The sequence below is a fragment of the Aquarana catesbeiana genome, unplaced genomic scaffold, assembly GCF_042186555.1.
Source record: "Aquarana catesbeiana isolate 2022-GZ unplaced genomic scaffold, ASM4218655v1 unanchor226, whole genome shotgun sequence".
In the NCBI taxonomy this organism is placed as follows: Eukaryota; Metazoa; Chordata; class Amphibia; order Anura; family Ranidae; genus Aquarana; species Aquarana catesbeiana.
Genome location: NW_027362653.1, coordinates 1,795,118 through 1,810,417, shown reverse-complemented (window position 1 = coordinate 1,810,417; position 15,300 = coordinate 1,795,118). Strand labels below are relative to the sequence as shown.

The window sequence follows — 15,300 nt, the reverse complement described above, 5'->3', positions numbered from 1 at the left end:
ATCAGCAACTTATAATGAGACTGCGATATTTCGGTGGACAATCGGACATTAACTGGCACTTTGTGGGAACCAGCGACACTAATGCCCCGTACACACGGTCGGATTTTCCGATGGAAAATGTGTGATAGGACCTTGTTGTCGGAAATTCCGACCGTGTGTAGGCTCCATCACACATTTTCCATAGGAATTTCCGACACACAAAGTTTGAGAGCAGGCTACAAAATTTTCCATCAACAAAATACGTTGTCAGAAATTCCGATCGTGTGTACACAAATCCGACGCACAAAGTACCACGCATGCTCGGAATCAAGCAGAAGAGCAGCACTGGCTATTGAATTTCATTTTTCTTGTCTCGTCGTACGTGTTGTACATCACCACGTTCTTGACATTCGGAATTTCTGACCAACTTTGTGTGTATGCAAGACAAGTTTAAGCCAACATCCGTCGGAAAAAAAAAGGATGGATTTTGTTTTCGGAATGTCCGATCGTGTGTACAGGGCATAATACTGCGATCACTGAAAAAAATATACACTGTCACTGTACTAATGGCACTGGCTGGGAAGGGGGTAAACATCTAGAGCAAGCAAATAGTTTAATGTATGCCTAGCCAGTGTTTTGATGTACAGTGTGAGGTGCTTTAACTAGGGGAAGTGGTGGATTTTATTCCCTGCTTTGCAGGGAAATACAATCTATTACTTCCCTGCAGACAGGACAGGGATCTGCCGTGTTTACATAGGCAGGGCTCTGTCCTGTTTAAATTCATGACGATTGCCAGGTGTCGGCAGTAATCCATTGGCCGTCACCCGGTGATCCACATCTACTGTGTTTAATCACAGCACGGCTGGGTCGCCGGCGGCGCTCCCCAATATAGAAAGTATCAGATCACATATTAGGTATGTGATCTGCCGCAGCCGAGCCACCTTGCCACCATATATCTGCGTTATATGGTCAGCAAGTGGTTAAGGGGAGGAATAGTGCCCCATCATTGGAATAGTTTCCCATGGTTGGTATCATTGGAATGCAAAAACATTAACCCTAACTATATTGGAACTCTGGCCAGATGTTGTCATGGGGGTCCAGTGCCATTATGTAGGTTTCTTAGCTGAAACGCGTCACAGAAGCCTTTACCCATGTAACCCAATAAAGGACTTTTATTCAAGAGCATCAAGTCGCCAGCCCTTTTCTGATTCAAGTCGCAGTGCCATTAGGCTTGTCTCCCTAAGGTGTATCCACCTCTCTCTGTATCTGTGGCTAAGGTCATCCTCTCTTTAGTGCTCCCTTAATATTCAGAAGCTTCTTCCCTGCCTACTCCTACTGCAGGTCCCTTCCAGTACTGTCTACCTCTAGTTCCTTACCCTCTTTTGCTGACTAAACCACCAGTCTCTTTACTTACTTTACAGCTCAATGTTCCAACTCTTCTGCCATGTCAATGTCTGTGACATCTGTACCATCTGAGGTCCCAGCTTTGTGTACCCTGTCTGCTAAACCCCCAGCGCCCTTACTCCCTTCTGCTGCTTTGGACTCAGCCATGGTTCCCACATTAGTAGCTTCAATGCCTATCCCAGGTTCCTGTTCAGCACGACCTGTCATACCCACTGTACAAATCAAAGCCTCAACTTCTATTTCCTTTTCTTTACTAACAGCCTCCACTTCCACTCATGTGTCCTCTCTGCCAGCCTCCTCAGCAGTCTCTTCATCTTGGTTACCAGTGTCTGCTCCAGCCCAAGCACCTGGCTTATCTTCTTCCGTTCTTGCTGCTTCGGTGGCAGACAGTTCCAAGAACTCACATCTGACAGCTTCCAAGTACAAAGTAGGTGCAGATCATCAGCGCCCTGTGAGTCCCAAAATTCTACCTGGTGACAAGGTCTGGCTCTCTACTAAGAATATCCGACTCTGAGTACCCTCTGTGAGATTTACTCTTCATGTCACTGATCCCTCTCAAAACACCTTCCTTATTCTGTAATTTATTTTTAAGCCATTTCCAATGACTGGTCTTGAAAGCCGAGTGGGCACGCTGGGCTTGGCAGATGAGTGGACTAGCTGAGTTTTTATAGATGAGTTGACTAGCTGATCTTGGTTGATTACAGATGAGTGGGCTAGCAGAGTCAATGCTTTACAGCTGAGTGGGCTATTTGGGTCTGGGCTTTGCAGCTGAGTGGGCTAGCTGGGCCTGGCCTTTACAGCTGAGTAGGGCTAGCTGGATCTGAGCTTGAGAGCTTGGGTGGGCTAGCTCAGCCTGTGTTTTACAACATGGTGGAGTAACTGGACCTGGGTTTGACAGCTGAGCAGGTAGCTTGGGTCTGGCCTTGACAGCTTTGTATAGTAGCTGAGCCTGGGAACAATAGCTTTGCCTGGACCATTGTACTGGCTGGGCAGCCTAGGCTGAGAGGCTTAAACTGTGAGATGCTAATAAGGAACAGTTGCCTCCTCCTCACAAAGGCTTAGCACAGACAGGGAAGGAAGACAGACAAGGAGGTAGTAGTTAGTACTGGACTCCACAAAGGGGATTTTGTCTGACCCACCACCAATGTGCAGCCACTTCCGGGAAATGTCCAAGGTGGGGCCACTGTGTAGGCACTGCTGAGGCCATTCTTCTCACTCAGAACGATGCCTTAAGAAACTAAAAGGCATAAATCTTCGATGTCACAATTTGATGCAGCTACAAAAAAAAAATAAAGCTTGTAAGTAATAAGTTGCCCACCAAGTATCATCCAACTACAGTATTTTTTCTTATAGTTAGGAAGAGCTTTTACTGGGCTAGAGGTAATATTATTCAGGAGCCTCGAGGATACCCAGACGAGAACCTTCAACACAGACTGCCTACTGGGTATTCAAGTTGAGTTGATATGTATGCCTCAGATTTCCTGAGCCCTTGATAAATAAAACCTGGGCAAATTGGCACCGGGTTTGATTCACCAAGGGTTCAGTGAATCTTGTCCAAAATTCAGCAAACCTGAACTCAGAGGCAAATCTCACTAAATGCTATGATGGGATAAATCATATTAAATTTTGGCCATTTTTCAGACTAATAAGAAAACTTCTATGATTTTTTTTACAGTAAGCTTGCAGGAAAAAATGCTATGGATAGGGCAGCAGCTAAAACTAACCAGTCAGTTCAAATCCACAACAAATGTATTCATACATAGTGATCACATCCCCCCTTATGTATTTATACATGGTGATCATATCCCCGCGTAATCTCCTCTTCTCAAGAGAGAATAAATTCAGTTCCTCTAATCTTTTCTCATAGCTGAGCTCCTCCATGCCTCTTATCAATTTGGTTGCCCTTCTCTGCGCTTTTTTTAGTTTTCCAATATCCTTTTTTGTGAACTGGAGCCCAAAACTGAACTGCATATTCCAGTCATTCATCGAGTGGAGATATTACTACTGTTACCAAATTAATGACTTCCTGCTCAGAACCATGATTCCACTCCCTTTTGTTGTTTGCTAGGATGCTGGTGGGTAGGGATGAGCCGAACACCCCCCTGTTCGGTTCGCACCAGAACATGTGAACAGGAAAAAAGTTCGTTCGAACATGCGAACACCGTTAAAGTCTATGGGACACGAACATGAATAATCAAAAGTGCTAATTTTAAAGGCTTATATGCAAGTTATTGTCATAAAAAGTGTTTGGGGACCTGGGTCCTGCCCCAGGGGACATGGATCAATGCAAAAAAAAGTTTTAAAAACGGCCGTTTTTTCAGGAGCAGTGATTTTAATAATGCTTAAAGTCAAACAATAAAAGTGTAATATCCCTTTAAATTTCGTACCTGGGGGGTGTCTATAGTATGCCTGTAAAGGGGCGCATGTTTCCTGTGTTTAGAACAGTCTGACAGCAAAATGACATTTTGAAGGAAAAAACTCATTTAAAACTACCCGCGGCTATTGCATTGCCGACAATACACATAGAAGTTCATTGATAAAAACGGCATGGGAATTCCCCAAAGGGGAACCCCGAACCAAAATTAAAAAAAAAAAATGACGTGGGAGTCCTCCTAAATTCCATACCAGGCCCTTCAGGTCTGGTATGGATATTAAGGGGAACCCCGGCCAAAATTAAAAAAAAAAAATGACGTGGGGTTCCCCCTAAATTCCATACCAGACCCTTCAGGTCTGGTATGGATTTTAAGGGGAACCCCGCGCCAAAAAAAAAAAAAATGGCGTGGGGTCCCCCCAAAAATCCATACCAGACCCTTATCCGAGCACGCAACCTGGCAGGCCGCAGGAAAAGAGGGGGGGACGAGAGTGCGGCCCCCCCTCCCTCCTGAACCGTACCAGGCCACATGCCCTCAACATTGGGAGGGTGCTTTGGGGTAGCCCCCCAAAACACCTTGTCCCCATGTTGATGAGGACAAGGGCCTCATCCCCACAACCCTGGCCGGTGGTTGTGGGGGTCTGCGGGCGGGGGGCTTATCGGAATCTGGAAGCCCCCTTTAACAAGGTGACCCCCAGATCCCGGCCCCCCCCCGTGTGAAATGGTAAGGGGGTACATAAGTACCCCTACCATTTCACGAAAAAAGTGTCAAAAATGTTAAAAATGACAAGAGACAGTTTTTGACAATTCCTTTATTTAAATGCTTCTTCTTTCTTCTATCTTCCTTCATCTTCTGGTTCTTCTGGCTCTTCTGGTTCTTCTGGTTCTTCCTCCGGCGTTCTCGTCCAGCATCTCCTCCGCGGCGTCTTCTGTCTTCTTCTCCTCGGGCCGCTCCGCACCCATGGCATGGGGGGGAGGCTCCCGCTCTTCTCTTCTTCTCTTCTTCTCTTCTTCTCTTCTTCTCTTCTTCATTTTCTTCTCCGGGCCGCTCCGCAATCCATGCTGGCATGGAGGGAGGCTCCCGCTGTGTGACGGCGCTCCTCGTCTGACAGTTCTTAAATAACGGGGGGGCGGGGCCACCCGGTGACCCCGCCCCCCTCTGACGCACGGTGACTTGACGGGACTTCCCTGTGGCATTCCCCGTGACGTCAATGCAATAGCCGCGGGTAGTTTTAAATGAGTTTTTTCCTTCAAAATGTCATTTTGCTGTCAGACTGTTCTAAACACAGGAAACATGCGCCCCTTTACAGGCACACTATAGACACCCCCCAGGTACGAAATTTAAAGGGATATTACACTTTTATTGATTGACTTTAAGCATTATTAAAATCACTGCTCCTGAAAAAACGGACGTTTTTAAAACTTTTTTTTGCATTGATCCATGTCCCCTGGGGCAGGACCCAGGTCCCCAAACACTTTTTATGACAATAACTTGCATATTAGCCTTTAAAATTAGCACTTTTGATTTCTCCCATAGACTTTTAAAGGGTGTTCCGCGGCATTCGAATTTGCCGCGAACACCCCAAATTGTTCGCTGTTCGGTGAACTTGCGAACAGCCAATGTTCGAGTCGAACATGAGTTCGACTCGAACTCGAAGCTCATCCCTACTGGTGGGTGCCGGCTGGGGGATTATCCTTTTTGTACTGGAGCCCAAAAGTGAACTGCATATTTCAGATGAGGTCTTACTAATGATACCTCTCTTATACAAGAAGGAATTTTGCTCGCTTTAAGAACTTCAGCTTTTGTATGCTATTATGAAGTCTATGTTCTACCAGAACACCCAGATCTTTCTCCACCATTGACTCCCCCAGCTGTTCTTCTCCTAGTATGTATGATGTATACATGTTTTTACCCCCAAGTGCAGAACTTTACATTTATTACCATTAAACCTCATTTGCCACATAGTTGCCCAATTATATAGTGCATTAAGGTTGGCTTGTAAGTTGAAGACATTCTGTAAGGACGTTATTCCATTGCATAGCTTGGTGCCATCTGCAGACACTGAAATAGCACTTTTAATCTGAGACCCTATATCATTTATAAATATGTTAAAAAGTAAGGGTCCCAACACTGAACTTTGAGGTACACCACTGATAACACTAAAGTGTGCGATACCCCTTTAATTATACAGATCTTTGGGGTACACCACTAACAACATTGAACCTTGGTGTACACCACTAATATCACTAAACCTTGAGGTGCACTTCTAATAGTACAGAACCTTGGGGTACACCACTAATAACACTGAACCTTGGGGTAAACTACTGATAACATGAAAAGTGTGGGATACCTCGCTAATAATACTGAACTTTGGGGTACACCACTACCAACATTGAACCTTGGTGTACACCACTAAGAACACTGAACCCTGGGGTACACCACTGACAACACTGAACCTTGATATATACTTCTACCAATGAACCTTGGGATGCACTAACACTGAACCATGAGGCACACCACTAATAACACTGAACCTTGAGATACACCACTAATAATACTGACCCTTGGGGTACACTAACATTGAACCTTTGTGTATCCCACTAATAACATTAAACCTTTGGGTACACCACTAATATCACTGAACCTTGGCATGCACCTTTGAAAAAACAAAGCTTGGGATACACCACAAATAACAGTGAACCTTGTTGAACTCCAGTAATAACACTAATCATTACGGTACACAACTAATAACCCTGAACCTTGGGGTACACGACTAATAACACTAAACCCTGGCATACACCAATATTAACACTGAACCTTGGACTACCCCACCAATACCATTGAGCCTTAGGGTATGCCACAAATAACACTGAACATTGGGGTATACTACTAATATCACTGACCTTAGGGTACATCACTAATAACACTGATCCTTGGGGAACACTGCTAATAACACTGAACCTAGGGGTACATCGCTAATAACACTGAACCTTGGGGTACACTCATAATATCACTGAACTTTGTGGTACACCACTAATAATACTGAAACTTGGGGTTCACCACTGACAAAGCTAAAGCTTGGGATACACAACAAATAACAGTGATCCTTGGTGTACCCCAGTAATAACACTAAACCTTATGGTATGTCACTAATAACACTGAACCTTGGTGTACCCCACTAATAACACTGAACGTTGGGATACACCACTAATAACACTAAACCTTGGTGTACACTACTAATAACACTGAACCTTGGGGTAATCTACTAATAACACCGAACCTTGGGGTACACTGATAATATCACTGAACTTTGTGATACACCACTAATAATACTGAAACTTGGGGTTCACCACTGACAAAGCTAAAGCTTGGGATACACCACAAATAACAGTGATCCTTGGTGTACCCCAGTAATAACACTAAACCCTATGGTATGCCACTAATAACACTGAACCTTGGTGTACCCCGCGAATAACATTGAACCTTGGTGTACCCCACTAATAACACTGAACGTTGGGATACACCACTAATAACACTAAACCTTGGTGTACCCCACTAATAACACTGAACCTTGGCGTACCCCACTAATAACACTGAACCTAGGTGTACCCCACTAATAACACTGAATCTTGGTGTACCCCACTAATAACACTGAACCTTGGCATACACCACTAATAACACTGAACCTTGGAGTACACCACTGATAAAATTAAAGTGTGGGATATACCACTAATAACAGTGAACTCTAGTGTACCCCAGTAATAACACTGAACCTTGGGGTAAGCCACTAATAACACTGAATCTTGCGGTACACCACTAACACCCACTGACCTTGGAGTACCACACCACTAACACTACTGAACCTTAGGGTACACCACTAACACTACTGAACCTTAGGGTACACCACTAACTCTACTGAACCTTGGGGTACACCACTAACACTACTGACCTTGGGGTACCCCACTAATAACACTAGACCTTAGGGTGCGCCACTAACACTACTAAACCTTGGGGTACACCACTAACACTACTGAACTCTGGGGTACCTCACTAATAACACTAAACCTTGGAGTACACAACTAATTTATTCATTCACAATTTTTTTTTGTTAATGCATAACCTGACTAGCTCACGCAGATATTCGCTTTTCGAACACTGAACCACCTCTCCACCAATCAAGTAGTATGGGTCTGATACCCGTCACCTGATTGGCTGAAAGGACAGACGCTGCGATTGGACGCCTATCAGGAGGAGACGCATGAAGGACACAGGAGCCACTGCATGACCCACTGCAAGGTCCCACAACTTGCCGCCGTCAAACGCTGCCTGACCCGCCACCGAGATCGTTGGGATACACCGCTAATAACACTAAACCTTGGTGTACACTACTAATAACACTGAACCTTGTGGTAATCTACTAATGACACTGAACCTTGGTGTACCCCACTAATAACACTGAACCATGGTGTACCCCACTAATAACACTGAATGTTGGGATACACAACTAATAACACTAAACCTTGGTGTACACTACTAATAACACTGAACCTTGGGGTAATCTACTAATAACACTGAACCGTGGTGTACCTCACTAATAACACTGAACCTTGGCATACATCACTAATAACACTGAACCTTGGCATACATCACTAATAACACTGAACCTTGGCATACATCACTAATAACACTGAACCTTGGTGTACCCCACTAATAACACTGAACCATGGTGTACCCCACTAATAACACTGAACCTTGGCATACATCACTAATAACACTGAACCTTGGCATACATCACTAACAACACTGAACCTTGGTGTACCCCACTAATAACACTGAACCTTGGAGTACACCACTGATAAAATTAAAGTGTGGGATATACCACTAATAACAGTGAACTCTAGTGTACCCCAGTAATAACACTGAACCTTGGGGTAAGCCACTAATAACACTGAACCTTGCGGTACACCACCAACTCTACTGAACCTTGGGGTACACCACTAACACTACTGACCTTGGGGTACACCACTAACACTACTGACCTTGGGGTACCCCACTAATAACACTGAACCTTAGGGTACACCACTAACTCTACTGAACCTTGGGGTACACCACTAACACTACTGACCTTGGTGTACCCCACTAATAACACTAGACCTTAGGGTGCGCCACTAACACTACTAAACCTTGGGGTACACCACTAACACTACTGAACTCTGGGGTACCCCACTAATAACACTAAACCTTGGAGTACGCAACTAATTTATTCATTCACAATTTTTTTTTTTTTGTTAATGCATAACCTGACTAGCTCATGCAGATATTCGCTTTTCGAACACTGAAACACCTCTCCACCAATCAGGTAGCGTGGGTCTGATACCCGTAACCTGATTTGCTGAAAGGACAGGTGCCGAGATTGGACGCAGGAGGGGAGGAGATGCATGGAGGACACAGGAGCCGCTGCCTGACCCACTGCAAGGTCCCACAGCTTGCCGCCGTCAAACGCTGCCTGCCTGATAGGGTAAGTGCCTGGCAGATGGCGAGCGGGTGGGGGGGTCACAGTGGCAACTTTTGATGGGCACAGTGGCGGCATTTTTTTGGGGCACAGTGGCAGCATTTGATGGGCACAGTGGCGGCATTTGATGGGGCACAGTGGCAGCATTTGATGGGCACAGTGGCAGCATTTGATGGGGCACAATGGCAGCATTTTATGGGCACAGTGGCAGCATTTGATGGGGCACAATGGCAGCATTTGGTGGGCACAGTGGCATCATTTGATTGGCACAGTGGCAGCATCTGATAGGCACAGTGACAGCATATGATGGGGCACAGTGGTAGCATTTGATGGGGTACAGCGGCAGCATTTGATGGCACAGTGGTGGCATTTGATGGCACAGTGGCTGCATTTGATGGGAACAGTGAGGCTGCAATTGACTGATTTTTTCAGAATTTTTCAGTTTGTTTGTGCCTCCCCAAAAATTTTGAACACCAGCCACCACTGCCTCCTATATTATCTGTAAAAGGTTGATGGTGATAAGAAGACTTTGCCAATTTCATGCATGGGGGGGGGGGGGGCATTCTGTCTGACTACTGCTTGAGCAAGTAGGAAGGATTTATTATTGATATCTTTTATGGAATACTAAAGGCTGTGTTCACGCTATGAGATGTTTCTCGGGGCTGAAGTTCCTCTGAGCTCCACAAGATGGTGATCTCACTTCTACCCAGACAGGAAGTCTCTATGGAAGACAGACAGGAAGTGATGTCAGGTATAAATAGAAAGCTCCGGGTGAGAGGTGAGTGAGGAGGAGGTAGAGAGGAGACATTACTGGAAGTGGCAGTAGAGGAGGTAATAATATCTTATTTTCTATTTACACCCAGTAACTCCCCCTGTCATGTCCGTCCTCTTCCTCCATAGTCACTGTGATGTCTTTTATCTCCAGCAGATGATGATACACACATATATAGTGTGGAATAGGGATGAGCTCCGGCGTGTTCGCATGGCGCACGTGCCGAGCCCGCCAGGAAGTCGGCACGGGGCAGCGCTAATCACAAGCAGTGAGACATTTCCCGATGTGCGGCTGCAGAGATCGGGAAATGTCTCCCTGCCTGTGATTAGCGCTGCGCCGTGCCGACTTCCTGGCGGGCTCGGCACGTGCGCCATGCGAACACGCCGGAGCTCATCCTTAGTGTGGAAACCTAGATTAACCCTTTCATGACTAAGCCTATTTTTGAAATTTGGTGTTTACAAGTTAAAATCCATATTTTTTGCTAGAAAATTACTTAGAACCCCCAAACATTATATATATTTTTTTAGCAAAGAATCTAGAGAATAAAATGACGATTGTTGCAATATTTTTTATCACACAGTATTTGTGCAGCGGTGTTTTAAACGCAAATTTTTGGAAAAGTGACACTTTCATGAATTTTAAAAAATCCAAACAGTAAAGTTACCCCAATTTTTTTGTATAATGTGAAAGATGATGTTACGCCGAGTAAATAGATACCAAACATGTCACCCTTTATAATTGCACGCACTCGTGGAATGGCGACGAACTACGGTACCTTTGAATTTCCATAGGCGACGCTTTAAAAAAATTTTACAGTTACCAGGTTTGAGCTACAGAGGAGGTCTAGGGCTAGAATTATTGCTCTCGCTCTGACGATCGCGGCGATACCTCACATGTGTGGTTTGAACACCGTTTACATATGCGGGCGCGACTTCCGTATGCGTTTTCTTCGCTGCGCGAGCTCGCGGGGACAGGGGCACTTTAAAAAATTTTTTTTTTTTTTTTTTTATTTAATTTATTTATTTTTGTACTTTATAAATTGTGTTTTAATTTTTTTTTTTTTTTTTTTTTACTTTTATTGCTGTCACAAGCAATGTAAACATCCCTTGTGACAGTAATATGTGGTGACAGGTACTCTTTATGGAGGGATGGGGGGTCTAAAAGACCCCCCATCCCTCCTTTACACTTCAAAGTATTCAGATCGCCGAAAACGGCGATTCTGAATACTGTGTACTTTTTTAAATTCGGCGCCATTGGCAGCCGAGTAAACGGGAAGTGACGTCATGACGTCGCTTCCGCATTTACAAGAAGAAGGCTGGAACGAAGCCGCTCGCAGCTTCGTTCCAGTCCGCCCCCAGCCGCCGAAGGCAGCAGACCGGACACCGATCGCACGGGAGGCCCGGTAACAGCGGCGGGAGGCGGCGGGAGGGGGGGATGTCCCCTCCCGCTCCTCCGGTATAACAACCGAGCGGCTTTTAGCCGCATCGGTTGTTATATTCGGGTAGCCGATCGCCCGCTGAAAACAACGGTACCGGGATGATGCCTGCAGCTGCGGGCATCATCCCGGTATAACCCCGGAAAGCCGAGGACGCATATATGCGTTCGGTCGGCGGGAAGGGGTTAACCCCCTCAAGGCAGGGTTGCCACCTCATCCCTTTAAAACTGAACACATATTAATCGCTTCAGCCCCGGAAGAATTTACCCCCTTCCTGACCAGAGCACTTTTTGCAATTCGGCACTGCGTCATTTTAACTGACAATTGCGCGGTCGTGCGATGTGGCTCCCAAACAAAACTGACATCCTTTTTTTTCCCCACAAATAGAGCTTTCTTTTGGTGGTATTTGATCACCTCTGCGGTTTTTATTTTTTGCGCTATCAACAAAAAAAAAAAAAAAGCGACAATTTTGAAAACAAAGCATTATTTTTTTATTTTTTGCTATAATAAATATCCCCAAACATATATAAAAAAAAAAACAATTTTTTCCTCAGTTTAGGCCGATATGTATTCTTCTACATATTTTTGGTAAAAAAAAATTTTGAATGACAATTGCACGGGCATGCTACACTGTAACTATGTGAAATTTTTATCATTTTCCTTACACAAATAGAGCTTTCTTTTGGTGGTATTTAATTACTCCTGGGTTTTTTATTTTTTCCTAAATAAAAAAAAAAGACCAAAAATTTTAAACAAAAAAATAAGTTTTTCTTAATTTCTGTCAGTAAATTTTGTAAATAAGTAATTTTTCTTCTTCACTGATGAGGCTGCACTGATGGGCACTGGTGGGCACTGATGAGGTGGCATTTATGGGCACTGATGAGGAGACACGAAAATCCCGCACTTATGGGCACTGGGCACAGAAAGGTGGCACTGGTGGGCACAGATGGGCAGCATTGATGGGTGGCAGTGATGAGCACTGATGGGCAGCACTGACTGACATCACTGATGGCCACTGATTGCTGGCACTTTTGGGCACTAATTGCTGGCACTTTTGGGCACTTAATTGTAATCAGGGCCATCTGCGAGGAGATGCCGCCGATCGTCTCTCCTCACACTCTGTCAGTGTGAGGCAAGGAGCGCCAATTACCGGCATCTCCGTGTTTACATGTGACCGGCTGTGATATGACGTCCACCCAGAACGAGAGCCGCACCGCCCAGCCGTCGGCCGTCAGCCGGCAAGTGGTAATATAAAGATGGAAAAATATACAGCGCTGTGTGGAATAAAGGTAAAAATAGCAGCCAACACAGCTATAGACCAAAAGCAATATGTGTGAATGTAGAAAGTGTAGCGATATTAAACCACGTGAGTAATTTTCTTAAATTATAACCATTAATGGTGATATTAAATATTGTGATAAAATGTCCCATGCAGGCTTTGACTCTGGTCAGCAGCCTCACATCAGCCAATAATGGTAAGCAGGGGGAGGTGGATAACCCCATCTAACATCAGCCAATAATGGTAAGTGGGGGGGGGGGGGGGGGGGGTGGATAACCCCATCTAACATCAGCCAATAATGAAGGAAGAGGTGGATAATCCTGAGAGGTGGTCAGAAATCAGCTAGAAATAGGAAGAGGGGATTTAAACACCCCCCCCCCCCCCACACACACACACACACACACACACACACACACACACACACACACACACACACACACACACATTATAGGAGGGGGGCTGAGATCAGCCAATAATGGGGGGTAAATTATTTATTCTGCTCCTCACTGTAAGAGAGAAGAGGGCTAAATTTAGCCAATAATGGTCAGGAGATAACCCCACCCCTCACAAAAAAAAAAGGGGTCTGAGATCAGCCAATAATGTTGAGGAGGTAGATAACCCCGACCCTCTTTTAAAAAGGGGGTCATAGTTCAAACAGTAATGGTAAGGAAGTTGATAACCCTCCCGCTTTAAAAAAGGGGGTATGAGGTCAGCCAGTAATGGTGAGGTGGTAGATAACCCCACCCCTCACTAAAAAAAGGGGGTACGAGATAGGGCTGGGGAAAAAAAATCAATCCAAATCTTGAATCGAGTTGAGAGGTCAAATCGATTCAAAATTTAAGCAAATCGATTTTTTTTTTTTCACCGCGCCGGTCCTGAGGAGCTGCGGGCAGGAGTTTTTAGGTGAGGCCGCGGCCTCGGCCTAGTCCGCAAGGCCGGATGCCGCAGACTAAGCCGAATCCGCGGACTCGCCTAAAAACCGGCGCAGTGAAAATAAAACAATTTGAATCGTGAATCGAGTTTTTTTTCAGAAAATCTCCCAGCCCTAGTACGAGATCAGTCAATAATGGTAAAGAGGTAGATAACTCCACCCCTCACTAAAAAAGGGGATCTGAAATCAGCCAGTAATGGTGAGGAGGTAGATAACCCCACCCCTCAGTAAAAAAGGGGTCTGAGATCAGCCAGTAATTGTGAGGAGGATCGATAACCACACCCTCGCTAAAAAGGGGGTCTGAGGTCAGTCAATAATGTGGAGGAGGTAGATAGGCTTGCATACAACAGCAGCATCCCAATCACAGTACTCATTGTACTCAGCAGAGAGAGCGTGTTCTATTAACTCCATTCCCCCCCCCAATCCTCTAGACTCCTGAACATGCCCATCTAATATGAATTTCTGTTGTTCCCACGATGATGCTGCCTGATGGGACAGCCGTGTTTGGGCACTAGAGATAAAGTTCAGTCCAAGCACAAGGTTATAGAAGTTTAAAATGCATCCCGGCGTCCGAACAATTACCTATTTGGCAGGAGATGAACATCATTTATCATAACATTACCACTTCTGCTATTATACATGACAGTTTTCCACTGTCAGTGCTAGGGATGAGCCAAACACGGGTTCGGTTAGCACCAGAACAGGCAAAAAATTTGTGCGAACACCGTCTATGGGACACGAACATTAAAAATCAAAAGTGCTCATTTTCAAGGCTTATATGCAAGTTATTGCTATAAAAAGTGTTTGAGGACCTGGGTCCTGCCCCAGAGGACATGTATAAATGCAAAAAAAAGTTTTAAAAACAGACGTTTTTTTCAGGAGCAGTGATTTTACTAATGCTTAAAGTGAAACAAAAATGAAATATTCCTTTTAATATCATGATTGAGGGGTGTCCGTAGTCTGCCTGTAAAGTAGAGCATCTTTCTCATGTTTATAACAGTACCACAACAAAATTACATTTCTAAAGGAAAAAATGTCATTTAAAACTGCTTGCAGCTGTAATGAAAAAACAGCATGGCCCCCCCAGTCCATTGCCAGGCCTTTTGGGTCTGGTATGAATATTAAGGGGAACACCGCACCAAAATTTAAAAGAAAATAGTGTGGGGGTCCCCCAAAATATATACCAGGCCCTCCAGGTCTGGTATAGATATTAAGGGGAACCCCTGCCAAAATAAAAGAAATGGCGTGGGGGTCCCCCCAAAATCCATACCAGACCCTTATCCAAGCACGCAACCTGGCAGGCCGCAGGAGAAGGAGGTGGACGAGAGAGCAACCCCCCAAACAGTACCAGGCAACATGCCCAACAACATGTTGATGGGTACAAGGGCCTCTTCCCTACAACCCTTGCTTGGTGGTTGTGGGGGTCTGGAGGCAGGGGGGCTTATCAGACTCTGGAAGCCCCCTTTAACAAGGGGACCCCCAAATCCCACCCCCCCCATGTGAATGGGTAACGGGTACATTGTACCCCTACACATTCACCAAAAAAAGTGCCAAAATGGTAAAAATGACAGGAGACAGTTTGGGACAAGTCTTTTATTAAAAAGAAAAAGTGTCCC

At 45.0% G+C, this 15,300-nt stretch overlaps 1 protein-coding gene and 1 pseudogene across 1 annotated transcript in view; one reads left to right on the top strand and one right to left on the bottom strand.

Moving 5' to 3' along the window:
• Nucleotides 1-15,300, bottom strand: part of LOC141121596 (uncharacterized) — a 482,112-nt pseudogene that overhangs the window by 175,286 nt on the left and 291,526 nt on the right.
• Nucleotides 9,991-15,300, top strand: part of LOC141121624 (uncharacterized) — a 52,886-nt gene continuing 47,576 nt past the window's right edge. The window contains exon 1 of the mRNA XM_073611274.1: nt 9,991-10,098. The gene's annotated coding sequence lies outside the window, so the exon portion shown is untranslated. The remainder of the gene's footprint in view (nt 10,099-15,300) is intronic.